The sequence below is a fragment of the Notamacropus eugenii genome, chromosome 5 (assembly GCF_028372415.1).
Source record: "Notamacropus eugenii isolate mMacEug1 chromosome 5, mMacEug1.pri_v2, whole genome shotgun sequence".
In the NCBI taxonomy this organism is placed as follows: Eukaryota; Metazoa; Chordata; class Mammalia; order Diprotodontia; family Macropodidae; genus Notamacropus; species Notamacropus eugenii.
Window position 1 is genome coordinate 129,087,535 of NC_092876.1, and position 27,297 is coordinate 129,114,831.

At 38.9% G+C, this 27,297-nt stretch overlaps 1 long non-coding RNA gene across 1 annotated transcript in view; it reads right to left on the bottom strand.

The window, feature by feature from the left end:
- Positions 1-18,068: 18,068 nt before the first annotated feature.
- LOC140505146 (uncharacterized) overlaps positions 18,069-27,297 on the bottom strand; it is a 110,037-nt gene continuing 100,808 nt past the window's right edge. Inside the window, exon 3 of the long non-coding RNA XR_011967392.1 lies at positions 18,069-20,236. This is a non-coding gene — a long non-coding RNA (uncharacterized lncRNA). The remainder of the gene's footprint in view (positions 20,237-27,297) is intronic.

Genomic DNA, 27,297 nt, shown 5'->3' on the forward strand with positions numbered 1-27,297 from the left:
ATCTTATACCCCCCTCTCTTTAAGGGAACACATCTTTCTTTGTGCCACATGGCTGACTCTAGGGGGGGAAAAGAGGAAGGAAAATAACTGCATTTTGTTTGCTTCCAGGAGTTACTATCAGCCATGCTTTTAAAGTATCTGGGCTTTGGGATTCCTTGCAATGCTTGTAACAATTCAATACCATCTCCCCACTTTGCCTTAATGTTTCTGCTTCCAAATTCAGCCATCCACATGTCAACCAACTATTTTGTATCTGTAAAAGATAGAATTCTCTCTCTTAATGTCTATTCGCAAACATTACATAAGATATACTCAGTTTAGTATTTCTGTAGCCAAAAGAGTTAAAATAGAATTTTTTTTTATTAAAAAAGACAGATAAAGAGCAAACAAGTTCACACATTTAGATAACTGGAAAAATGACAAGTAGCTTTATCAGAAGGTCAAAGGGCTCACAGGATCAGTACTGCCACATGTCTCCCTGCTCTACTGCTTTTGATGGTATTAGGTTACAGTACCAAACAGGTCCATATGATTTGTCTTTCAGCACTTGGTTACTCTTAATTGTGGTTGGTGAGCCACTTGTGATGGCTTCTTCCTTCCTCCTATTCACTTTCTTTCCTCATTGTTCCACCTTGCTTGGCTTCTGTATACATCTCTTCCCCAAGGTCAGGTTCAGTGCCACTCTGCCTAGTTGGACCACAGGTTAAATTTGAAACCTTAGGAAATGCTGGGAGAAAAGCTGTCCTCCAACAGACAGATATCTTTTAATTCAGTGGTGCTCAAAAGGCAGATTCAATTAGTCTTCTCATATTTCTCTAAATTCTATCACCTTTATTTACCACAATATGTCTTCACTACCCAATTTCTAGGCGTGTACTTTGTTTCCAGTTTTTTGATACTGTAAAAAGTGGATGGCATTCAGAGAAGGGCAGTTAGGATGCTGAAGGAACTTGAAATCAGTTAAAGAAACTGGAGGTGTTTACCCTGAAAAAGGGAAGCCTTCAGGGGAATACCATAGTGTCTTCAATTATTTCAAGGCCTGTTCTGTGGAAGGGGGAATGGTGTTGGGATTTGGAGCTCCAGAAGGCAGAACCAGGAGCCAGGGATGGAAGTTGTAAAGAGGCTACATTTAGGCATGATGCTAGAAAGACCTTCCTAACAGTTAGCGTCATTCAAAGGTAGAATGGGCTGCCCTGGGAGTAGTAGGTTCCCCCTCCTTGGAGGCCTTCCCGAAGGGGATGGTTAACCACTGGTCTAGTATGCTATGGTGGAGATTCCTTTTGTGTGTATGGATTAGATGAGGACCACTGAGGGTCCTTCCAACTCTCAAATTTGGTCTTTTTAACTTGTTCTGCTTGGCTCCAGAGGCCAGAACTAGGAGCCATGGGTAGAAGTTGCAAAGAGGTAGGTTTAGGCTTGAAATAAAGAAAATCTTCCTACTAATGAGAGCTATCCCACTGGGTTGCTTCGAGAAGTAGTGAGTTCCCCATCACTGAAAGTCTTCAAGCAGAGGCTGAAAGATCTCTTGTTGTATATACTGCAGAGGGGACTTCTGTTAAGGTTCAGGTTGAACTCTATGGCCTCTGAGGTATCTTCTAGCTCTGACATTCTGGTATTCTGATTCTATGATACTTTGAATGATCATAGGAAGATGATGGGAATAAGTTTCCTAAGGAATTAGGTTATTTCAATATCTAAGACAGGGGTTCTTAATCCTTTTTGTATCATGGGCCCCTTCGGTAGTCTGGTGAAGCCCATGGACGCCTCCATTTTTTTAAAAATTTGTTTATTTATTTTGAAATATAATTTCTTTTCCCCCCCCAATTTCATGTTTTTTCCACTTAATAGTATTTGTTTTTTCAATTCATGTTTTTAAATATATAAATATGTCTGCTCATTTATACATATGTAAGTACAAATATACAGCTATATAAAAATATAAATCATGTTTTTAAATGTATAATATAAAATACAGATTACCAAGGAAGCCAATTATATTGAAATACAGTTATCAATTTTGTTTAAGTCCATGAACCCTAAGGTGAAAAATTCTGGAAGAATTAGACTAGCTCAAGTTTCCATGGCATTTCAGTACCATAAGAAAAATATAGCTTCTGAATCAATGAAAAGAGACTCAGTTTTTAATCACTTAATTTTAATACATAAATTAAAATGCATAATTTAATACATTTAAATTTAATATGCTTATTAAGTGTCATACACAATCACAATGTTAATCCGTAATAATTGTAGTACATGGTGATTGTCAGATGCAGTGCAGGTGGTGGGAGAATGGACCATAGGGGATTATCCAGAGGTAAGGGTCTGCTCCAAACAAGGGGCTGCTCTCTTTGCTCGTCCCCGAGGGAGCCCTGCACACTTAACTGAATAGCAGTAGCATGGGTTACTTTCTGTCTGTAAGATAATAAACATGTATTTAGTGCTTACTATGCACCTTGCTCTATCGTAAGCACTAGGCATAGAAAGAAAGGTAAAAGAGAAACTTTGCTGCCAAGGAGCTCACAGTGTAATGGTTGAGACAATGTTCAAACTACATACAAACAAGAAGTACATATATATATACACATATATATACATATATACACATACATATGTATATATACATATATATACATATATATACATACATATGTATATATATGTATATATATGATAAATTTGTGATAATCTTACAGGAGAGTCACTAGTATTAAAAGAGAATCCACAAAAGACTTCTTATAGATGGGATTTAAGTTGGAACTTGAAGAAAGCTGGGGAAGCCAAGAGATTTCAATGAGAAGCAAGAGAATTTCAGGCATGGAGGAGAACCAGTCTGGAAATGAAATGAAATGAAAATGGCGAGAGAAAGGGATGGGAGGTTTTGTTCAAAGAGGCCAGTATCACTGAATCACAAAGTATGTGGGGGTGAGTAAGGTGTGAGAGAACTGGAAAGGTGGGGGAGGCTCAGGTTTTGAAGGGCTTTGAATGGCAAACAAAATTTTATATTTGATACTGGAGGTGATAGAAAGGGCTAGAGTTGTTTAATTAAATAAATGTTGGGTGGTGATATGGTCAGAAGTATGCTTTAGGGAGGGACCTCAGCTGTCACTGGTTCAGCTCATATTCAGAAGAAATCTTCACTATACACATGGGAACAAGTGGTTGACTGACCTCTGCTGGAAGACCTCCAAGGAGATGGAACCCTTCAACCCTTGTCTTCCCCTTGGACAACTTGTTAGTGAGTAGAATAGATTTAGTGAAGACTTCTCAGATTGTAATTCTTCTCCCAGGGGTGAGGTAAGACTGAGAGGCTCAAGGTTACAATATTTTTAGAGTGGAATAATTCCATATAAGGATATAAAACTGTGTAGTACATTAGGGTCTCAGTGATTAGATGAAACACATAATTCTTCGATGTCTTCATTTCAAAAGGGATTAGTTAGATTTCGCATCTAGAATGTAAGATCATATTCTCAGCCAATGAGGATAATGGTCAGTGGAAAGAGGTGGGTCTTGCGTTAGGGTCTATAGATATCACTGCTTCTCCTTTGTCTTCGGCTTTCCTAGTCCAGATGAACTAGTACAGGATTGTCCTGCTTCTCGAGAATCGAATAAATAAACTTTCTGTCATCACTTTGAGAGGCCTCTGAGTAATTAATTAAGTAGGGATCCAAGCCATCCCACACATTAGGAAGTGTTTCCTCATGTCAGTTTATCTCTTTGCAGTTCCTACTCATTGTTCCTAGTTCTGACCTGGGGATCAAGCAGACCTAGTCTGATATGTCTTTCATAGCCTTTTAAATGCTTGAAGTTGTCACAGTGGATAGAGTGCCAGCCTATAGTCAGGAAGACACTTACAAGCTGTTTGATCCTGGGCAAATCACTTAATCCTGTTTGCCTCAGTTTCCTCATCTGTAAAATGATCTGGAGAAGGAAATGGCAAACCACTCCAGGGTTTTTGCCAGGAAAACTCAAATAAGGTCACAAAGGGTTGAACACTACTCAACAACAACACCCTCCTAAGTCTTAACTTCTTCAAGCTAAACATTCCCAATTTCTTCAACTTTCCCTCATAAATATCTATTGACAATCTCGTAAGACATGGATTCAAGGACCTTCTCCAGTCTGGGCTCTTGTCGTCCTCTGGACATCTCTAGCTTACTAATCGTATCCTTCTTAAATTGTGGTGTCCAAGCAACATTATAGATGAGTGCAGAGTACATAGGGATTATCTCCTCCCTAATTCTGGAAGTGAATTCCCCCTTAATCCAGCTTTTCCCCTTTGCCTAGCCTTCTCTCTTGCCCTTCACCTTATCTCTTCACCCTTCAGCTTTTCAGAATTTTCCATTTGCCCTGCAACTGATCTCTCTTGAATGCATTGACACTGCCAATTAAAGCACAAGCACCTTGAGAGCTGGGATTATCTCATGTCCTGAGAGTTTAGTAGAGTACTTGACATGTGCTTAATAAATGCTTGTTCATTAATTAATTCATTAATTCACTCATACCATTAGTTTTCTTGGCTGCTACATCTTATTGCTGACTCCTTTTGGGCTTGCAGTCCACTAACCTCTCCCTTCCCCCCCCACATTTTTCAGAACAACCACTGTGTGTCCATGCCTTCCCACATGAAGATGATTGCACCTAAGTGCAGGGGCTTACATTTATCCCTATTTAATTTCATCCTATTTGATTGAAACCCATGCTCTAGCTGTCAAGATGCTTTTAAGGATCCTGACCCTGTGTTAGTTCTCCCTCCCAGTTTGGTGTCATCTGCAAATTTGTTGAGTATCTATCTAATCTGTGTCTTTATACAAATTATTGATAAAATTGGTAAATAGCCCAGGACCGAGTACAGATCCCTAAACTACTCCACTGAAGACCTCTTGAATGACATTGAACCACCACAGCTACGCTTTTGAGTCTGTCCATCCAACTAATTTTGAATCATCCTAAAATGTATTATCATCTAATTTATGTCTCTCCATCTTCTTCACAAGAATAAACAGATATTTTATCAAGCACTTTGCTAAAATTTAGGTAAATTATATCCCCACAGCATCTATTAGTTTAGTAACTGTTCTTCTTAAAAAAAAAAAAAAAAGGAAATGAGGTTAATCTGGCATTATCTATTCTGGAGGAAGGAATCTTGGCTCTTGGTGTTTGCTGCTTTACATTCTAGATATGTCAACCATCTCTTTAGTAGTCTTTTCTAGAATTTTCTCAGGAATCAAAGTTCAGCTCATTGGCGACTATGCACATTTCCTATTAGAATAAACGCCCTTCTCCAAACTTGTGGCAGCTCTTCTGTTTTCTATGGTCTTTCAGATATCATTGACAGTGGATCAGCAATCATATCTATGGCATTTTTCAGTTCCCGAAGTTAACCTGAACTCAAGACCAAGTGACTTGAACTTATCCAGGGCAGTGAGGTATCCTCTAACTTCCTCATTATTTATCTTGGGTGCTAACTGCCCATTGGTCATTTTCCTTCGTGTCTTCAAAATTTTATTTTTTAACATCTCTCACCCCTTATGTGCCGATTTCACCCATGGTGTTATACTTCATGGTATCCAACCTATTTTTCTTCTGAATCCTTTGAAAACGTCTTGCTCATAATCTAGGGTGTATGTCAGATTGTGCCCAGATTTTTTCTTTTCTCTCTGTTCTTTCTTCTCCATATCTCTCTTCTCTCTCTCTCTCTCTCTCTGTCTCTGTCTCTGTCTCTCTCTCTCTCTCTCTCTCTCTCTCACACACACACACACACACACACACACACACACACACACACACACACACACACACCCTAAGATGGAGAAGTTGCTTTCCCCAGGGTTCCATTATTTCCATCTCAGCAACCAGATCCCAAAATAGAATTTCCCCTTGCTGATTTGGCCACCCCTTGAAGAACATAAAATGCTGTCTCCTCTCATCTTTAACCTACTCTGTTTCTTTTGAACAAGCTCTAGCCATCTAGAGCCATGTCCAGGCATGAGTTTAATGCTACCAGTTCTCAATAATTTACCTATGAGGTCAAATTTGCATCATCCGTTACATTAAGACCTCTAATGGTTCTTCATTGTTGACAAAACCAGGGGCATTTGTGTTTAGATGTTTGAAGCCTTGAATTCTATTTATTACTGAGTCTTTTCTTTGATTTTATCTCCTGTGAATGTCTGGGTTTCTAAGCAGGTCTCTTTTCTTCTTTGTGGCTACTCTGTAAGTATTTAGCTTTGGGTATATATGTAGGCATCCTTCTCCTTTCCTCATCTTTTTTATTTGAAAGGTCTTTTGTTTAATTTGCAAGATTCCTAGAAAATATATTCTTACTAGCCTTTGTCAGGTATTCTTCATCTCTGATCCAAGTCTTTTTACCGCTATTTTTTAAACCATGTTCCAGAAGTCCAAAGTCCATTCTCAAACATCATCATCTTGTTAACAATCATTTCAGAAATTTATTTTCTTCTGCATCCTTTTCCTTCAATGGGCAATGGTGGGAACAACTCACCCTCTGCCCTTATGTTCGTTGGTTTCTTGCCCAAGACTTTATAATTGTTGGCAATACATTGCAAGGTTCTTTTTGGTAGTGACCACAAACCCATGAGACTCACTGGAAGTGGTTAGTTGTCATCCATTCTGACAAGTTCTTGAAGGCTTTCTTCTCTTCTTCCTCTGCCTTTTGGTACACACTTGGATCATTGCCCTCTGATGTCCCAGGTATCATTCAAGCTTCAGATCCAAGCACAGGAAATCTGGAAATCCAGCTCCATGCTTTTTCCTTAACACTAGTAGCTCTTAACCTTATCCGCACAAGTGCTGGAGTTTGAGTCCAGAGACCTGCATTCAAATCCTGTTTCAGATTCTTATTAGCTGTGTGACCATAAACAAGGTACTTAACTCACTAAGCCTCAGTTTCCTTGTTTGAGGATTGCTGGGGATGGAAGCTCAATTCCATGTGGACAGTCTCGGGCGGGTAAAGGTGGGAACTTCTAAATCTTAGAGTTCTCATGAGGCCCCCCATAAACACCAGGGAATCGAGGAGTGAGACCGAGCAATCTCGTGTATTTCCGCCTCTTCCCGTGAGAAACGTGATGGGAGGAGCATCCCCCTCGAGACTGTCCCGGATCTGGGCACACCTATTGTTATCTAACAGGCACGGTATTCAGGTGCAAACTATGTGGCCAGAGAGCTTAATTGGGATCAGGAAAGCCTGAAAGCGCTCTTAGCGAGGGAGGGGCGCGGACAGGACAGAAGACTCTGTTTTTCCTCTCTTCGCTCTCCCCTCCCCCTCTCTCCCCACTTACACTTCTGCTTCCAATCTCTTATTATAAGATCTTTGCCTCCTTGGGAGATTCCTCGCTCCCTCCTAAGGAAGAATTCCCCCTGCACTTGTAACCAGGACCCTGAATAAAAGCCTAACCCTTGTTCAACTCCGTAAAGTCTCTTCTCTCATACGTTTATCCGGTTTGGCCAGCCGAAGACCTGCGATACAGGTAAGGTAAGACTCGGATAGCCCTCAGGCCTCTAGGCCTGGCAGAGGATATTCATTGTACCTCTCTCACAAGGTTATTGTTAGGTTCCAAAGAAATTATGTATGTAAAGTGTTCTGGAAATCCTAAGGTGTTATGTTGGGGCAGCTTTGTGGTACAGTGGATAGAGTCAGGAAGAAAGACCTGAGTTCAAATCAAGCCTCTAACACTTACTAGCTGTGTGACTGTTTGCCTCAGGTTTCTTATCTGTAAAATGAGGATAATAATAGCACCTATCTCGCATGGTTGTTGTGAGATCAAATGAGATAATATTTGCAAAGAGTTTAGCAAAGTGCCCGGTACATAGTAGGTGCTATATAAAAATTAGCTGCTATTATTATTGGTGTCAAGAGCAGACACTATGGTGTGGGACTCCTGATTTCAAGAGGTTCATGAGCCAGGTTAGACCTGGAGAGTTTTACTTAAGACTTAGATTAGAAAGCTGAGGACCTGTTCAGCTTTGCCCTGTGTTATATTCATACCAATAATGACTTTATATGTTGTTCCTATTATATATTATTTCTGAATTAGTATCTAGAGGTCCTTTAAAAAGACAGAGGTCATACTCCTCAGAGTTACCTTTTGCCTTGACTGTCTCCTGGGGAGCATCTCTCCCTTTTGAAAGGGTCACTAGTATCATCACCAGTCCTTGGCCAGCTAATGGCTATGGCAAAGAACTTATTTACAACTTGGAAAGAGGTAACACTATAAACCCTTCTTTACTACCCTTTACTGATACTTCAACACCTCATTGTCTGTTACCTGTTCCTCATCCTCTATGATTTTATCAAATGGGCTAGTGGGATGAAGTAGGTGTCCTGATCAACTGTCCTCCCTCCTCACTACATGTAGATTCTTTTTTTTCTGATTAATAAATCCCCCAAATGCACTTTCATGTTCTGGAGTGTGTGGTGAGGGGGAGAAGGAAAAGAAGGAAGTCTTAGTTTTTGAGATAGATAGACAGAGAGACAGTCAGACAGACAGACAGAGACAGACAGATAGATAGACAGACAGACAGACAGACAGACAGACAGACAGATAGATAGATAGATAGATAGATAGATAGATAGATGATAGACATGTAATAGGTAGAGAGAGGGAAGAAAAATAGACTTACAACAGATAGATATGACAAACAGAAAAACAAACAAATTTTTTATTCCTTGTTAGGTACCAGGCACTCTGCTAGGCTCTGGGGATACATATATGCAAATAGATATAGATGCAAATAAGACAGGTTCTGTTTTCAAAAAGTTTATATTCCATTCAGGGAGGACAACATATAGAGGGGTGTTTGAGGGTAGAGGAAGAATACCCTCCTGGGGCTAGCTGGGAATGGAGAAGGAACTGTAAGGAGCAGGTCCTATGTCCTGTCCCTTCTAGAAGCAACCCCAAGACCCAGTAAGAAATACTGGCATGAGACTCTAGATAAGAGAAGTATCAGGCAGTAAAGGCTTCCCATAAGCCTCTGCAGAGTTCAAGAAGGAGATTAACTTGAGGGATACTAGAAAGAAAGTTTGCTGTAATCCTCTACTTCTTCAAGAAGATGAGCACATGAGAGTTAAGGCTATGGAGAGTATGTAGAAAAAGGGGTTTCCAAATAAGAGAGGCACATTTTTTTTTCCAAGCTGGTAAAAAAACAAAACTCACTCAGATGGTCTAGGCCAGATAGCTGGTTCCCCTGAGACAGAGAATGAATCTCCTCTCCTCTCCCCCTTTTCCTCTCCCTTTTCCTTCCCTCCTCTCCCCTCCCCTCTCCTCTGGGGTTCTACTCAGGGGAAGGTACACTCCATGGCCAAAAGCTGCCCTTTTTCTCCTTTGGGTTTACCAGTTACATTTCTTGCTCAAAGATCAAGCCTTAAACCCAATTCACTCAGGAGTTCATAGACTGGACAAGTCCCCACCCACCTAGCAGAAAGTGAATATAATAACTAAATAGTAGTTATTTCTCTTTTACCCAGGAGACCTAAAGGTCTTCCCCTCCTAGTTTGATTTTTTTTTTTTTTTTGGTTAAAGGGGTCATCACTTGAGTAACTTAAAGAAGCCCATTCATTGAATAGGTGTATCTCACTCAAAGTGAGAATGTGATAAGATTGAAAGGGCCAGGTTCTCATATTGCATCCTGGGGCATCTCCAGTCATCCTGACAAATATCAGGCCGCTAGACCCAGATGGCTCAGAAGAAGAAAGTGAGGTTGGTGACCTTGCACAGCCCTCCCTCACTCAAATCAAAGTCAAATGCAAGTCATGTCATCATCCTGATGTCATTGTCCTCTTTGAGAATGAAGGACAAACACAATACCATTAAGAATTCCACTGGCTTATCTCTACCACCTCCCTACATCATTACATATATTCTGGACTCCTCAATATGTATACCTTACACTTTAGTTATATGTGTACTTCCTACATCTATCTTGTCAAACATGACATTGATGAGTGGCAGACTGGGCATTCCTCAGTCAACCCAGACCACTAGTTGACTTAGTGCTGTCGCAAACCTGAAAACCACACCTCCCTATAGCCCCCTTTGAGGTTTTCCTGGTAAAACTCCTGGGCAGTAGATACAAAAAGTCCATGTTCCTTTGAGAGCTGACCACTCCCTAACCCCACTCCACATCACTTGGCATATTTGGCACATGTTTTGCCATAGTTTATCCTATATAAACTTTAACTCTACCCCCTCTAAGGTTGCGGATTCCTTAAGAACTTTTGTCCCCTGAAAAGCGTAAAAATAAACCTTTGTCAAGTTGACTTAAAGAATGCTGGAGCCCATGAATTCTTTCCAGAATACCCTGTCCAGTACTCTGACCCTTGAGGGGTCCCTGAACTGCCTCTGCAAACTGTATCACCACCATCCTTTCATTCCCCCAGGTTTCTAACCTTGGAATCATCCTTGATGATTGGATTCCCAGTTATCCCATCAGTTGCCAAGTCTTGATGTCCAATCCCTTACATCTGTTTCCCTATCCCCTCTGACCCTGAGTATCTTTTCTTGTCAAACTGGAACTAATAATCCCTGGTAAACCTCATCACAGGGCTGAAATCACGCTGCGAAATCATGGATGAGAAAGGGATCGAATGATATTACCTATGTAAGGGTCAAGGTAGTATCCTGGTTTTTATTCAGTCATGTCTGACTCTTTGTGACCCCATTTGGGATTCTCTTGGCAAAGATACTGGAGTGGTTTGCATGAGTGGTCCTTAAATTAATTAGAGGAATTTTAAGCCCTACTGATGAAAAAAACAGAACTGAGTACAAACTTTGAAATGCAAACACAGGAATCAAGAGACACCTAGAAAGGTAAATATATTTTATTTTAGACTCATATGCCAGAACACAAATAGAGAATAGAGAAAAGAAGCAGAAACACATCATAAACTTAAATATTGGAACTTAAATACAAAGTTAAAAAGAAAAAAAAGCATGTCGTGCATAGCAGAACATAAGAGAAGATTCAAATTATGTAACAATAAATTTTCATTTCAAGAAGGCCTGTATGATAAATAATACTTACTGTGTTGAAAATTGTTCATCTTTTCTTTGCTTCCTTATGAGTTCTTTTGTTCTCTGCTGAGCGCTTTTTCACTTTGTTCTTTTGTCCCCTCCTCCCAAACCCCCAGTAATGAAGTTTAGATACGTTTCTCTGTAGCTATAAATATATACACATACATATATACATACATATATAGACATATACTTTCCCAAACACATTCTACTCCTGATCTTTATTTTTTATGTTTGTGCGTATGTCTTGTTTCCTATCCCTCCTATTGCTTCTATTTTACTTCTACCCGCTACCTTGCCCTCCTATTATTTGCCTAACCTCACCTATCCTCCCATTCCTATAAATCTAAACAGCTTTCTATACCCACCTTTTTTGTCTATTCCCTCCCTCTCCCTTCTACAGATCCCTCCCTTGTCCTCTCCCCCTCTCTATGCCCCTTCCATTTTATTTCTTCTGAATTTAGAAAACTTTTGTACTCTTCTAAATATATATGTATTGCTCCCCCTTAAACCCATTCCTCATGAAAGTAGGTTACCAGAGTTATCAGCCCTTCTCTCCCATCTAATTCTTCTGTATTGATTCTTCCTTTTGTATTTCATTTGTATAAAATAATTACTTTTTTTTGGCTGTTCCTAAATGGTTTTACTTTTTAAATTCATATCTTACTCAGGTTTTGCCCACTCTTACTTACGAGCTAACCAATTATTAAGAAGAATTTTAGACACACATTTTACACTTTATATATACATATACACATATACAAACATAAACACACACACACATATATATGTGTATATATATGTATATATATATACATAAATTTAAAAGTAAATAGTCTGTCCTTATGAATCCCTTATAATTAGTCTTTGGTATATACCTTATATTTCTCTTGGTTCTTGTATGTCAAATTTTCTGTTAAGTTCAGGATTTTTTTTTAAACACTGTCTTGAAAGTCTGAGAGTTTATCAAATGTCTTTCTTGGCAAAGATATTAGAGTAGTTTGCCATTTCTCTCTCCAGTGTGCCCCAGTTTTACAGATGAGGAACTGAGGCAAACAGGGGTTAAGCGACTTACCCAGAGACATATAGCTATTAAGTATTTGAGGGCAGATTTTAACTCAGATCTTCCTTATTCCAAGTCCAGTGCTATATCCACTGTGCCACGTAGCTGCCCCTAGTCTAGCACATAGGAGGTACTTAATAAATGTTTATTTCCTTCTTTCTCCTTCCCTTTATTTCTTCCTTCCTCCCTCCCTCCTTGGGATGTTATGTTACTGGGCATTCCCTCTAGTACTGGTTTTTCCTTGTCTCACGTTATAAAACACACTAGGACAGGAGGAGGAATCAAGCAATCTCTCTGCTTTTTGCTGCCACTTCTAGACCCTCCTGCTGCCACCATCACTCAGAAACCCCAGTTCCTTTGAGGTTCACAACAACCTTCTGGAGTTTTGTTGCAGAGATATCATCTCCATCGTTTCCAGACTTAAGTGTTGAAGTGGGTAAGAGCACTGGACCTGGAGTCAAGAAAATCTGAGTTCAAGTCATACCCCAGAAATTGGCTAACTCTGTGACTCTGGACAAGTTACTTCACCTTTCTCAACCTCAGTTTCCCCCTCTGTAAAATGGGGAGAATAACACCTTCCTCCCAGTATTCTTGTGAGGATCAAATGAGATAATGTTTGTAAAGTGTTTAGCAACTCTTAAAGTGCTATATTAAAAAATGCTAGTTCTCAATGTCTTGCATGAAGTATAAACAGAAGAGCAATCTCTAGGGTTAATAAAATTGTGCTGAGTTTTCTGTCCACCTGTTTTCCCCTCTATTGCTTCTTGCAATTTTATGAGATTATACTGCTCATAATCGTTTACCATCTTCTTCCATAAAATTTTACAAATGAGTCAGTATTCTAAGCCATATTCTCCATAGTTTTCATTTCTTTCTGTTTTCTACAATCATCCAATATTTGCTGGTTCTGGTGGTATCTAGGCTCTTTGGGCCTCTTTGTTTTGGCAATTGATTGACATCGTTTTAACTTCTGTAGAAAATGATGATGGCCCAGTATCTGTTCTTTATACCAAGTCTAATTTTTCTGCACTGATAGCTTATTTGAATGTCAGGTTATAGGTCTTTTCGTTGTATATCAACTCTTTATCTCATTTTTATCTTTTCCTCTTACTTAGTGCTGATTTGGATCTTTTCTCAAACACAGCAATGGTCTGACTTACAGAGAGCTGTTTCAGAAACAACTCCTGTATCAGTCACTAGTTATTATTTTTGTGATATTGTGCAGTGCATGCCATGTCCAGCACTTTCTAACTCATTTCTTGAAGAGAATTATTTGTGATATAATGTTGTCAATGTTTCACACCTTCAACCTCTTTTGTGACCTTGAGTCATATTTTCCTACACTTTTTTCTCCATCTTCTCCTATACCCATCTTTACACTAAAGTTACTGAATATTTAAGTATATGTTGATTTATTTGGAGGGTCTTATTCTTTCATAGAACTTCTCTGTCTCTTTATCTTCTGCAATAGATATTGGTGCATAAACTGTAATTCATCCCACAGTGGTCTTTTAGGTCATCATACACAATGTAATGAAGATGTTTCTTCTTGCTTTTGGACACATGATGAGTTCATTTCTGCCTCCTCTCCAAGAAGAAACCATGAGCGATCCTTCCCTTTCAATCTTTACATCTTTTCATTTTATTAATAGAAAGAATGTTAAGATTGGTCTGATTCAGTTCTTACCATAGTATGTCACCTAAATGATCTTTGGACAAGAATTCCACATGCAGATTACCAAGAATTAAATAAATGTTGATTATTTTGGACTGGACTTGTGAATTTCATTGGTGTAGTCAATTTCTTATGAGGAAACATCTTCTAACAATTCAAATCAGTCCCAGTAATGTAGTTTATCATCTTAAAGATTACCTGGGGGCACTGAAAGGTTGGTTAAGTGACTTGCTCAGGGTCTTTCAGAAACAGGACATAAACCTAGGTCCTCCTGATTCTGGGCCAACTGTCTTTCCAACCCTATACTGCCTCGAGTTAATGTTTACAAATGTTATAAAAATAATGTGATTCTTGGAACATTCTGCCCCCTTTTCTGCCATTCTGTGCTTTTAGTCCATCTAAATCCAAAAGATATCATATTTTGGTGGAGAGATGTGCAGAAATGCTCATTTGTAGGTCAGGTCCAATTATATTTTCTTGGAGAGATAATTTTTAAAAAAATCACTTTAATGTTAAAAGAAAACCAGAAGTCATTCACCCTTTCCATATCTCAATTTCACCCTTTGAAAAATGAAGAGTTCCTTCTTAATCTAATATTCCATGAAATATTGGCTCCTAGAGAGAAGCTAGGCAATTTAGTGGTGCCATCGTGCACTGACAGTCAGGTTTGGAGTCAGTATGACTCATCTTCCCAAGTTCAAATCTAACCTCAGATACATACTAGTTGTGAGACCCTGGGCAAGTCACTTAACCCTGCTTGCCTCAGTTTCCTCATCTATAAAATGATCATAAAGAGTCAGACATGACTGAAAATGACCAAACAACAAGAAGAAAGTTAGGTGAATGGATGGTGAGGGAAGGGCAGGGAAGGTATGAGCCTCCATCACAGCTATGTAAGATGATGTTAGGTAAAACAACTTAGCTTCTCCCAAATGTTCATCAATAAAGGAGGGGTCACTGAGCTAAGATAGATATGTTAGACTCTCGTGATAAATCTACAGAAAAGGTCCCTTCTTGGATAATTACCACCAATCAGTAGAACTTAAAGCCTTACTTCATTTTTCAAGCCATTGTCTTCTTACTTTCTCAGGGCAGATCAGTATTCACATACTCTTTTGGGGAGAATGACATCTACAACGGATATCAAACTCCCAGAAATTCTGATTGCACTGAATATAGGATAATCTTCAGAAAATATCAAGTGCCTCTTTCCCAGTTTTCTACTGTCAGGACACTTTCCAGTATAGCCTTTGCAGGATCACCTCCACACTACTATGAGGCAGCAGAATAGGATTTTAGTGTAGCAGGTCAGTGATAAACTATATGTTGGTTGACCAAGGATTATTCTTGAAGCATCTAGAGAAGTTCATCATCAGATTAGCCAGAGAGTGATACATTTTTTGGCCTCAAAGATTATCTAATAATTCGTAGAGAGGTTTCTACCAGAGCTGATTAGAGGGAGTGCATTCATCAAGGAAATCACAGATATTTGAAGGATTAAAGTATAAATTCAACCCCCTTTTATATATGAACAGAAAATTAATTTTTATGCAAAGAAAAAGAATTAACTTGTGAAGGCAAGATATTATTCCTTTATTTGGTAAATAGTTTAGTTGTGAAAAGCGGCAGAATAAGAAAACTTCATAAGCTCTTGTTTATAAAAAACTGATCAAAATCAAGTGTAAAGAAACAGCATTTACATGAAATGATTTGAGACACAGAATTTGAGCACCAAATAGGGAAGTTAGAGGACTTTTTTGAATTCAGAGAAATTATTGAGGCTGCAAAGCATTATGGTCCCTCAACTACATTTGCATGTTACTTTTTTTAGACTTTGAGAGTTAAAGTTCACAAAGTGGCATATCAAATAACTAGACTACTTTTTTGATTGTTTAGTCATTTCAATCATGTCCAACTCTATGACCCCATTTGGGGTTTTCTTGGCAAAGATACTGGAGTGGCTTGCCATTCCTTCAGCAACTCATTTTACATATAAGGAAACTGAAGCAAATGGGGTTAAGTGAATTGCTCAGGGTCACACAGCTAGTAGGTGTCTGAGGCCAGATTTAAATTCAGAAACATAGGTAGGTTCCCAAAGTGTGCAATACTGCCCCCTGAAGGGCACTGCAATGATCAGGAGTGGGAGGAGTGGCAGTAGCCTTGGGTACAACTGGGGGACATCAAATAAAAATAAGGGAGAAGTGGAAACATAAAGAAAGAAGAAAAAAAATTTAAAAAACAATTCATACATGTTTCATCTGTTGTGTAACAGATTTAAAATCATAGTGATTACATTATTTTCCAAATAGACACACAAAATCCAAGTTTTAACTGATAAGTGGTCAAGTCCCCTGACAGGGGGACAGAGACAAGTGTTAGCAGGCCAGCCTCATCAGGAAGTCCAGCATGAATTGGCAGGAATATGTGCATGTAATGACTTATTTATAATTCAATAAGATATGGTTACATGATGCAATATTGTATCATCAAAATTTCAATGCAAACCCCCACAAATTCACAGTAACTTATTAAATTTAAGATGAGTCATTTTAAAGCATATATGTATATATTATTTTTTTTGAAATGATGCAAATTAAAAAAAAAATTAAAGGGTTAAAGAAAATAGATTTCCAGAGGGGTCTGAGTAATTTTTTTTAAAAAAGGGTGGTACACCAGATAAATTTGGGAATCTCTGCTCAGGAAGATGAGTCTTCCTGACTCTAGGTCAAATACTCTATCCGTTGCTTCACCTAGTTACCCAACTAGACTATAGGATGATTAAATATGTCTTCTGTTAGTTATAAAAATAACAATATTTTTAACTAGACCATAGGATGATTAAATAAGGACTGTTGCCTTTATAACTAACAGAAAGGCTGACTTTATGAAGCTCCAATTTCATCCATTGAGATTATAGAAGAACCTAGTGAAGAGGAATGACAGGAGAATTAAGAAGTTGACAGCAGGGGCACTCAGTTGACAGGAAGACTTTAACTGTTAGATCTGGGGCTTACTCATTAGAGGATAAGCATCACTTTTTTGACTTCCTGAAGAAAAGGCTGTGAGCCTGCCAAGTGGAAGAAAGCTAAATTCTGCTGTGGTCAGTTAGGTAGCACAGTGGATAGAGTGCTAGACCTGGAGTTAGGAATATACTCATTCTCTGCGTTCAAATCTGGCTTCAGACTTAACTAGCTGTGTGGCCCTGAACAAGTAATTTAATCCTGTTTGCTTCAGTTCCTTATCTGTAAAATGAGCTGAAGAAGGAAATAGCAAGCCATTCCAGTATCTCTGCCAAGGAAACCCCAAATGGGGTCATGGAGAGTTGGACATGACTAAGAAATGACTTAACAACAAAATTCTGCAGTGGGTAGAACTACTGCCCCTTTGAAGTATCTATAGTTTGAGAGAGATGAGGTTTCTAAGAAGTACTTGGTTGCTCTATACTGCTGCTTATATGGTTTGAGAGAAAAAAGCAGAGGGGAAAAGTTAGGATTGGCCACTGCTTTAAGAGATTTGAAGTTGGTTGAACAGCTTAGCTTACTACGATGTGAAGAGCTAGCTAGGCTTGTCTGTATTGACCAGAAATCCAATCTGAACAACTTTGCAATGCTCTGTGAGGACTAGAAGGACATCAGTTAGTAGAGAAGCAAATCGCTCGTGAGGGACCCAATGATATTAAGGGCTCAAGTACGTTGGTGAGTTGCCCTGAATAGGTTGCCTCCACTCCCTAGGTTTCTATTAATATGTGTCCACTCTCTCCCATGGATAATGTATGAATGCTTGTGTGACCTATGTTAATGTGTTAACTTTGATATATTATTACTGCATCGCTTTATATTCAGTAATTGTGACGTCATGATTATTCTCACCTTTGACTTATTGTCAAGTAAATGTTTTATGTTTGAGTGAATGATGTCACCGTTGCAAATGATTGGTTTTACATATGTGGTGGCTCAGGAACCATAGTAGTAAAAAGGCAGATTATATTCCCCCCACAGCAGGATTACTCTTAGGCCCCTGAGAATGTTTCTGAAGTAGCCACATGATGGTAGACCTTCTCTAGGAACCCAGACTTGCCAGTGTAAGGGCAGGACAGGGTGGCCCATACACTTTGGGGCCCCTGACAGTCCCCTCAGGCAGGTGATACAAAAGTAAATATCACTTCTAAAAGACCCTCCATCATTTCCTGTTATTCGTTATAATGAATGTGATTTTCTGTTTCCACATTCCAGTGCCTTAGTAAGAAGTACAATTTTAAGCATGTCTAAATAATAAAAAAGAAGGAAACACAGAATTCAGCTAAAGACTTTGGAAATTTTTAAATATAAAGGAAAATTTACACAACCCCCATAATGAAAGAATTTTTTTTGATATTTTGCATTAGGGAGGAAATAGTCTCTAGGTCTATTCTGTGGTTCTATCATAGTGGGTGGTTAAGACTGGTCACTTCTTTGTCAGCTTCAATTTATCTTCCTCACATCTAGCCTGAATGGTGGGCAGAGAGTCTTGATTTCAGACTCTTTACAAATGTTGCAATAAATCACCATCTGCCTGAACAATATTTAATCGTTCATCTCTTTTCATTTATCAAACAAATATTTGCTAAAAGTCTACTAAGAGGAGGACTCTCCCCTCTATCCCTTCCTGCTTATAATTCAAGAGGGGAGATGACTAGCACAAATGAAAAGAACAAGATATTCTGTGGTAAGTGCTTCACAGAAGAATTCATTTTAGGCTAAGATCATTGAGGGTCTAGAACAGGGCTCTTAAACTTTTTTCCACTTGCAATCCCTTTTCTTATTTCACCAGCATTCATTGGCATTGCATGACATGATGGCATACGCAATGCAAAGTGCATATGCTGTGTGTTCAGAAGCCAAGCTTCAGTGAAGTTATGTGATGCAGCATGGGCAAGGGCTGCCAGAAACACCTCAGATTCATTATACCTTTGGTTCTGAATTAATTTTTGGTCATTATCATTCAGAAACCTTTTACTGATGCCATTTTTAATGACCCCATATGGGGTCACAATCCACAGTTTAAGAAGCACTGGTATAGAACACCAGTGTCCTGAATCTAAATCTAATGCCCTAATTGGTTGCATAAAATTGTATAAGTAGAGGCTGTGGAGTCAGCGTCTCAACCTGTACTTGGTCTAATCGGTCACATCTCTAAACAGCAGTTACTACTTTTTCCTTCCGTACTCTAAAGGTAACCCTGAGCAGCTGAAGAATTTTCTCTAGTACTGTTGCCCATGAATCCCAATGTAGTGTGATTCAGTGTAACAGCAAGAACCCCAGCATACACAGGAGGGTCTAATGTACAGGTTCTTAGATCTGCTTTTCTAAAAGGAAAGCAACTAGTAAGGGGTCAACAATTTACTTTAATCAAGCACAAATATCATTCATTTAGTTCAGGGGGAAAAGTCAGCACCCTGAACTTCAGGGAAAATACAAGCAGAAATTACAAACAGAAAGACCAACAGACAGGGCTTCCAACTGTCTGACCATGAGTAATACATACATCCCAGATCAACAGTGAGATCTAACTATCTGACTCCACATACATAGTTACCAGAGAGAGAAGTAGCCCCAGTGATGGGTGGGGAAGATCTTTAACTCTTATTAACATAGTTAACATTACATTAAGCTGCATTCAGAGAGGGGTACAAGGGCATAACCCCTCAATCCTATACATAGGAAAAGAACAATTTTACAGGAGAATGATGCCCATACAGAGGAAGTAACTTTCTGAAAGTCAAGCACATAATCATTGTTGGGGGAAGAATTTGAATCCAGGTCCTGTAATTCCAAAGCCATACTCTGTCCTCTGTTATTCTGGATTATTTTCTGCTCTTTTTTTTTTAAGCCAGTTTTCTTTTTTAACCTGGACAAAGGTCTGTTGGTACTATTGACTCCCCCCTTTGTTCCTCTTTCTATCATCATATCTTCAGTGTTCTGCCAGGAGATAGGTTCTTGTACCTTCTCTTAGTATAGCTTCTTGGCCTGGGGTAGAGGCCTGCTTTTCATTCTTACCCACCAGTTGCTTTTCTTTCAGGTTTTAGATCCAGTCTCATGGACTGCTATCCTCCTGTAAAGGTGGGTATTGGGCTACACCTCTCACAGAGAATCTCAGGATGAGAAAGGATCTCAGAGGCCATATATCTACTCCAACCTGTCCCTCAACAAGGTTCTCTTCTACAGCATGCTGGACAAGTGGTAATCTATTCCTCACTGGACAACCCCCAAGGAAAGAGAGCATGTTCCCCTGGAGATAGCCCATTGCACTCAGGGACAGGTCTGGCCACTTGGAAGGTTTATCTGAAATCAACCTTGAATTTGTCACTTTTCATCTTCCAGTCAATGTTTCTTTTTCTGTCCTCTTTGACTTGCCTTGGGGCATCACAACTTCTAACAGCCTTTTCATGCTCCCCAAAAATAACGTTGATGAATTGGTTGGAACCTGAGGAGAGAGAATGAGTTGTTCAGTCCAAGGAAGAATTATATTTCTAACCTATATTTAGCAAAATGTGCTTTCTTTGTTGATCTCTTTTTATCTTTTGAGTATTTGGTTTTGTTTTTTTTGTCTGATAGCATAATGTTAACTTCTGCTTTTTCTGGATTTACCTTGATGCATATTAAATTTTTTCCACCCTCTCCTTTGTATTCTATATATATCTTTATTTTTTTTAATCTGTTTCTTATAAGCAACAGATTGTAGTTTGGTTTTTTTTTTTAACCCACTTTGTTATTCTTTTTCATTTATTGGATTGTTTAATCTATTAACCCTTAAATTTATGAGAATTGGTTTAGCATTTTCCTCCATTTGCCTTTAATAATTGAGGGTTTTTTTTTCCAAATTAGAACTTTTCTCTATTTCCTGTTAAACATGGTACTATATCTCTTCAGTTAATTAAGTTAAATCAATTTTAAGGCAATCCTATTCCAACCAGATCTCTTAGTTTCTACCTCAAACCCACTACTACTCATTTATTTTTTCATTTCCTAGTTTCGGAGTTTGGCTAATTGACTTCTTTTTCTTTCCTGATTTTAAAGGTATTTAAATTCTTTTCTTCCTAATGAAGGGATCAAGAAAAATCTCCTTTGTTCAATTCCTCTTCTTGTTTGTTAGTTTTTAAAATTTTCTGTGCCTTTTTTTATTAAAAAAAAAAAGATGTCTTTCCCCTATTCTATTCAATAGTTATCTTCTCTTTCCATCTATTCAAGACTTTTATTCTTTGATTTCTGGCTTGTGTATGTATTTAGTCCTTCTTTAGTGTCTGTATTCCTCATGGAATTAAAGCTTTGAAGGCACCTCTTTTGGATTCCTTCTTCTAAATAGTTTCTATGTTATTGCTTTGTTCATCTTTCCTCCTCCACCCCCATCCCTGCCTCCTTTTTTCTGTTGTGCCTCACTCATAGAAATATCTATTCTTACAGATGATAGAGAGGACATTGTTCTGTGGTAGAAATTTTCCTGTGTCCCTGATAGTGTAGTTCGCTATTTGCCTTGAGATCTCTTCCCTGGGTCCAAGTCCGTCCCATACTCCTCAGTGTCAATTTACCCCAGAATCTCTGATCCCTTTCTCCTGATGCAAGATGAGCAGTTTCTCTAAGAACCAAACAGGTACAGATTATGCCCATTATGTCCAGGGTCCAGATTTCCCTTTATAGAATATCTCTCTTCTCCCACTGGAATATTGATCAATGATGCCTCCCTCCCACAAAGGAAATACAGTTTCTCAATTTATTTTCCCCTTTTTCAATCCTTCCCTTTGCCCCCCTCTCTTATTCTGCTATAGGCTTTCTTCTTCCTGAGAGACTATGGGAGTTATTTTTCTTTCATGACTAGCCTTTAATTGAATTAGACTTGACTTGATTTGTGATTGTACATCTTATATTCCCCTCAATTTTGTTCCTTTCTTCTCTCCTTTTACATGCCCTCCCATTCTTTAATTTAGTCCCATAAAAAATATTGTTTCACCTGTAGGCAGGCTATTGTGAAATTTCATCCATGATATTATGGGTTTGTTTTTTTACTGTCACTTTTTTACATTTCTGCTTTTATCTGTGTCCTTGTGCGCATTTAGAAAGGAATGTATTCATGATATCTGTGCTGTTATTTTGGTGTTTGTTATCTTTTTTCTATATTTGTTATTATTTCTTATATTTTGATTTTCTGGGGTATTTGAGAAGTAAGTAATTTCTTCAGGTCTGATTTTATTTCTAGGAATGTTTTGAATGATTCTTTTTTATTGAGTGTCCAACTTTAAAAAACAATTCATAGTGAAGCTCACATTTGCAGTTACTTTGCATTACATCTTGATCTACTTTGCTCTTTGGAACACGTCCTGTCATTTCTTGTGGGTGCAGAATAGTCTCTGTTATACTAAAGACCTAATTATCTAAATGGCATTTTCATGGTCACATGTAGAATTTGCTGGTTTTCAGTAAAGTTGTTAAATTTAATCACTGTTATCTACTGGAATTTACAACGTGGGTTTTTATTTGTTTTTTTCTAGTGTCAGTCTTTGGATTCTTTTGTTTGACACTTGGCTCTGTGCTCAGATAATCTGGGCAGTTTTCTTATATCATTTCTTGCATTATGGCTTTTAGGTTTTTTGACTTGTTCTTCTATTAGACCTATAATCCCTAGCTCTTCTCTATGTATCTGGTCTTCAAGGTCAGTATGTTTTGCTTCTATCGAGACAATCTTTTAAGAATGTTAGTGTTTTTTGCTTCTCTTTTTCCATATTGTTTTTCGCTTCCATGTATTTGTATGCCCAATCAGTTATTTTCTCCTTTATTTCTTTGGTGCGATTTGCCACTGTGGACTTAACACTTTTTCCTATTCTGTTAATTATTTCTGCTGTGCAGGCCATAAATTCTGCTTTCACAAGTCTTATTTCTCTTTTAACCTATTCAGGAACATCCTGCTGTGCTTCCATGCACTCTTGGGAATCCACAGGGTATTTTGTCTTATTAGGCATTAATTCATTTTTCTGTCTTACAATATTTTTTCATGGATGCCTAGACCCTTTCACCTGATCTAGAGGCTATATTTTCTTCTGTTATTAATATCTCTTTTGCTGATTTATCTGCTTATGGTTAAGTTTTTTAATTTAGCTTTCTTTCTTCTGAGATCTTTGGTTATTTCAGTCTTTTTGGCCCTTATTTACCCCTATTGCTAACTTTCTGACTCTCCCCCGTCCCCTACTCTGATGTTGGTTTTCCTGGGGTTAGATCTTAAAGCTATCTCAGTTCCATCCCATGATGAGCCCTTCATGTTTCATAGGCTTCAATCTCTGGCCCAAGTGGCTTATGGGAGGGATGAAACTGGACCTTGGGCTTTAGTGGAGTGGCACACAGAAACACATGTGTGCCCTGCTCCAGTGCTACATTTTCCCCAGTTCTCTGGCTGAGTTCTCTTGTGGCATAGAGCTGTCCCTGTCTAAGTTAATTTCTGCAGCTCTTGGGATGAAATGGAATTCTGCTGTAAACTTGTGGTTCAAGTTGTATAGTCATACTTCCAGAGTATAGAAAGTGGTGAGGGAGAGGATCTTGAGCAAACAAATCATGGATTAAGGATTATTGGTCTTTTCTGTTGTTAGTTCATTGGGTTTTTGCCTGCTTTGGGATCTTGGCACACTACACTGTGCAAACAGTTGCAACTGTTTTATCTCTTGCACGTAATTTCTATTTTGAGGAGGTTCGAGAGGTTATAATGATCAAAGAAAATGTCTAGTCCTCCATCTTGTAAGTCACATGACCTGGAAGACTCTGACAATCCCTAACCTATGTTCATGAGCTACAGTCACTACTCTCCATGCTCAGCTTGGAAAGATGCTTCCATTTGGGGTGCAGAGATGAACATGATGGAGGCTTGGGTGTAGTTTCATTGCAGAAGAGTCCGGTGCAGGCAGTTCCATGGCAGAATTCTCAATTGGTGCTATGCTCTGCCTCTAAGTCAAGTCCTAGACACTACAAATAGTACCCTGGGCATACTCAGGTACTTTGTAGAGTGGTACATTTAAGTATTTAAGCTTCACTCTGTGAGCCATATTTAGAAGTGACATATTGACTTGAGTTCAATAGAAAGAGAGGTTATTCTCCCTGAGCCATTATAGCCCAGACATTGTGACTCTGTTCCAGGTTCCTGGACTTCCAAACAATGCTGTCTCATCCTAGAATTTCCCTGTGCCTGGGATCTCCTTACCTTGGAACATCTAACCATCCCTACAGCCTTCCCAACCTGGAACACCCTCTCTAAGTCCCACCCCCTACACTCATTAGTGAGTTCTTTCTATGACCTCCATTCTATTAAACTGTGCAGGCTGTTGTTCATTCTCTCCTCGTCCTGGTCTGGTGTTTTTTCCTCTGTTAATTATTTCTTATTTCTCCTGTATCCAGTTTGTTTCTACACTTGTTTGTTTATTGTCTCTCTGGTTAGACTGTGAGCTCCTTGAGGGCAGGGACTATCTTTTATCCCTCTTTGTATCCCCTGCACTTAGCACAGCACCTGGCGCACATAGTAAGTACTTAATAAATGTTTGATGATGATGATGACTGGGTACTATAAAGAATTGCAAGGTTAGGAAGGGCTTTGAACATCAAATAGAGGATTTTGTATTTGCTCCTGAAGGTGATTGATAGAAAGTCACTGGAATTTATTGAGTGGAGGTGACATGGTCAGACCTGTCCTTTAGGAAAATCTGTACTTTGGTGACTGAATGGATGAGGGACCAGGGGCAGGAGAGACATGGGGCAGGGAGACCCACCAGCAAGCTACTGCAAGAGACCAGTGATAAGGATCTGTACCAGGGGGTGGCATTATCAGGAGAGAGAAGGGGGCATTTTGGAAGATGTTGCAAAGGTAAAAACTACAACAACAACAAGAACAAGAAGAAAAACAACAACAAGAAGAACAAGAACAATAATAACAAAAACAAGAAGAACAAGAAGAAGAGCAAGAAAAACAACAACAAGAAGAACAAGAACAAGAACAAAAACAAGAACAAGAAGAAGAAAGAAAGAAAGGAAAGAGGATAGATAGACAGATAGATGATAGAACGTTTCCACTTCCCCCACCACTTTTGGCAGTCGATGTTCTATAGTTCTTTCCAGTTCTGTTTTGAAAATCTCATGTATTTGGTGTTTGTGCATATATATATATATATATATGTGCATGAATATATGTATATGTGTATAAGCACACACATACACATATATAATAGTGGCAAATATATAGTGCTTACCATGTGTCGAGAACTTTATAATGCTCATCTCATTTGAGTCTCACAAAGACCCTGGGAGGTAGGTGCTGCTATTAGCTCCATTTTATAGATGAGGAACTAAGACAATTGGAGGTTAAATGACTTGCCCAGGATCACACAGTTAGTCTGAGGCTAGATTTGCGCTCAGGTCCTTCTTACTCCAGGCTCAGCACTCTCTCCACTGTACCTATACAAATATCATAGATATGTGTATCGTATATATGTATTATTTATATCTGTGCATATATTTGTATATTTACTTATATATGTATACACACATATATGTATTAGCTTTATATCTGTCATATTTTTTACATATACTTCTTGTCTCCCCTATTAGAATGTCAACTCCTTGCAAGGAGGGAGTTTTTCATTTTTTGTACTTGTACCCCTAGTACCTAGTACAGTGCTAGGCATGTAGTAAGCCTTAATCACTACTGAAAGACTGACCATTGATCCAACTAGAGTAAGCTTATTGTGAGAAGGGACTATCTAGAATGTTCTCTGTGTATCCCCAGTGCTTTGGCCCTCAGTTGATCATACTTTTTCATTCATAGGCAGTTTTGAATCTTGCTGCAGCTTGAACATTCTGTATTCTGGGTTCTAAGGGAGATCCCATGCTCTTTGTTCTAACAGCCTGTATCCTGTATCCCACAATCTCTTTCATGTCTAAGGTTCTCTGTTCTAAGGCCCCTTCTATCTCTGACATTCTGTAATCTAAGCCCAACCACCATTCTCCAGGGGTTTTCTGCCTAACTCAAAACCCTTCCATACTGAGAAGAAACAGGTAAAATTCAGCTCACGTCCTCCTGTGCTCAGAACAGTCACCCTCCATTTTAATTATGACATGATTGATGTAAAATGAAAGCTGACTGCCAGGGACCTCACAATTTAAAGCCAGCCAGGCGTCTTTTAAAAAATGTATTCTCTCATTTCCCTATGACAGCGAGGAAGATTCCATGCCAGCAAACCCATTGAGTCAATTGCAGACAATGCCCTTTGCTTGCAGAAGATTGGCTCAGATCTTGGAGTTTACAATCAATCTGCAAAATGAATCTGCAATTTTTCTGCAGAAGGGAGACAGGGGTTTCTCTGTCACTGCCCTCTTCTCCCTTACCAAAATCCCCATGGCTTATTAGCACGTTGAGGGACTCCACTGGGAACCCAGATCTGACACCGTCTAATGAATAGAGCCTGGAGCCTGCTTCTGTCAACAGGTCTTGTCCATTTTTCCCCTGCAAAACATCTCTCAGATTAACCCCTTTCCCACAATCCAATGCTAACCCCGATCTCATCTCCTTTCCCTTTCTTGCTACAACCTTCTGACTATTGTCCAAGGTTCCAGCCTCCCCCACTGCAAACCATCCTATGCATCTAATATTCTGTGTCCTAAGGTTCCCACATCTCCCTCACCACCTTTCTCAGTCTATAGTCCACAATTCTTTTGTTTTGAAAATGTTTTATATATTCCATGTTACTGCATTTATCTCCCTAAGTATATAACATAGTACCTGGTGCCCTACTATGCGTTTAATGCTTTTTGACTGATTGTGTTAAATGAAAACTATATATTTACAAGGCAAGTAAAATGGAATAAAAATGTCTTTGGGTTTTTTTTTTTACATCATTAAAAATGGGGGAGAATGTATTTCTCTAGTTATTTAAAATCAAGGCTACAGAGCTAGACTTGGTTTTGACCCCACCTTGGACACTTAATACCTCTGTGGCTACCTCTCTGAGCCTCAGTTTCCTCAAATGTAAAATGGAGATAATAAAAGCTGGAGTATCTACTTGCTCAGGTTTTTGTGAAGCTCAAATAAGATGGCATATTGCACACTTTAAAGTGTCATACAAAAATCGGTTATTACCATTTTCCTAAGGGTATAACTATAGGAAACGAATACTCTAAGATCCCTCCCAGCTTTGAGACTCCATGTTCTCTGCTTTAACATTTTTCTGATATATGGTACTGCATTCTCATCACAGTCACAACCACAGCTTTACTGACTCCCCATTCCCCTAGAGAAAAATACCAGTTCCTTTCTGTGGCATTTAAAGTCCTTCATTCTCAGCTCTGTCCTACCTTTCCAGCTTCACAGGCCTCCCCTTTACATACCCTTTGTTCTAGCCAAACTGAGGGATCCGCCCTAGTTTCATCCTGATCTTTTCCCTTGAGGAGCATTTGTTAATGGATCTTGGCAAAAGCACTTAACCTTGTTAAGCCTCAGTTTCTCATTTGTAAAATGAGGGA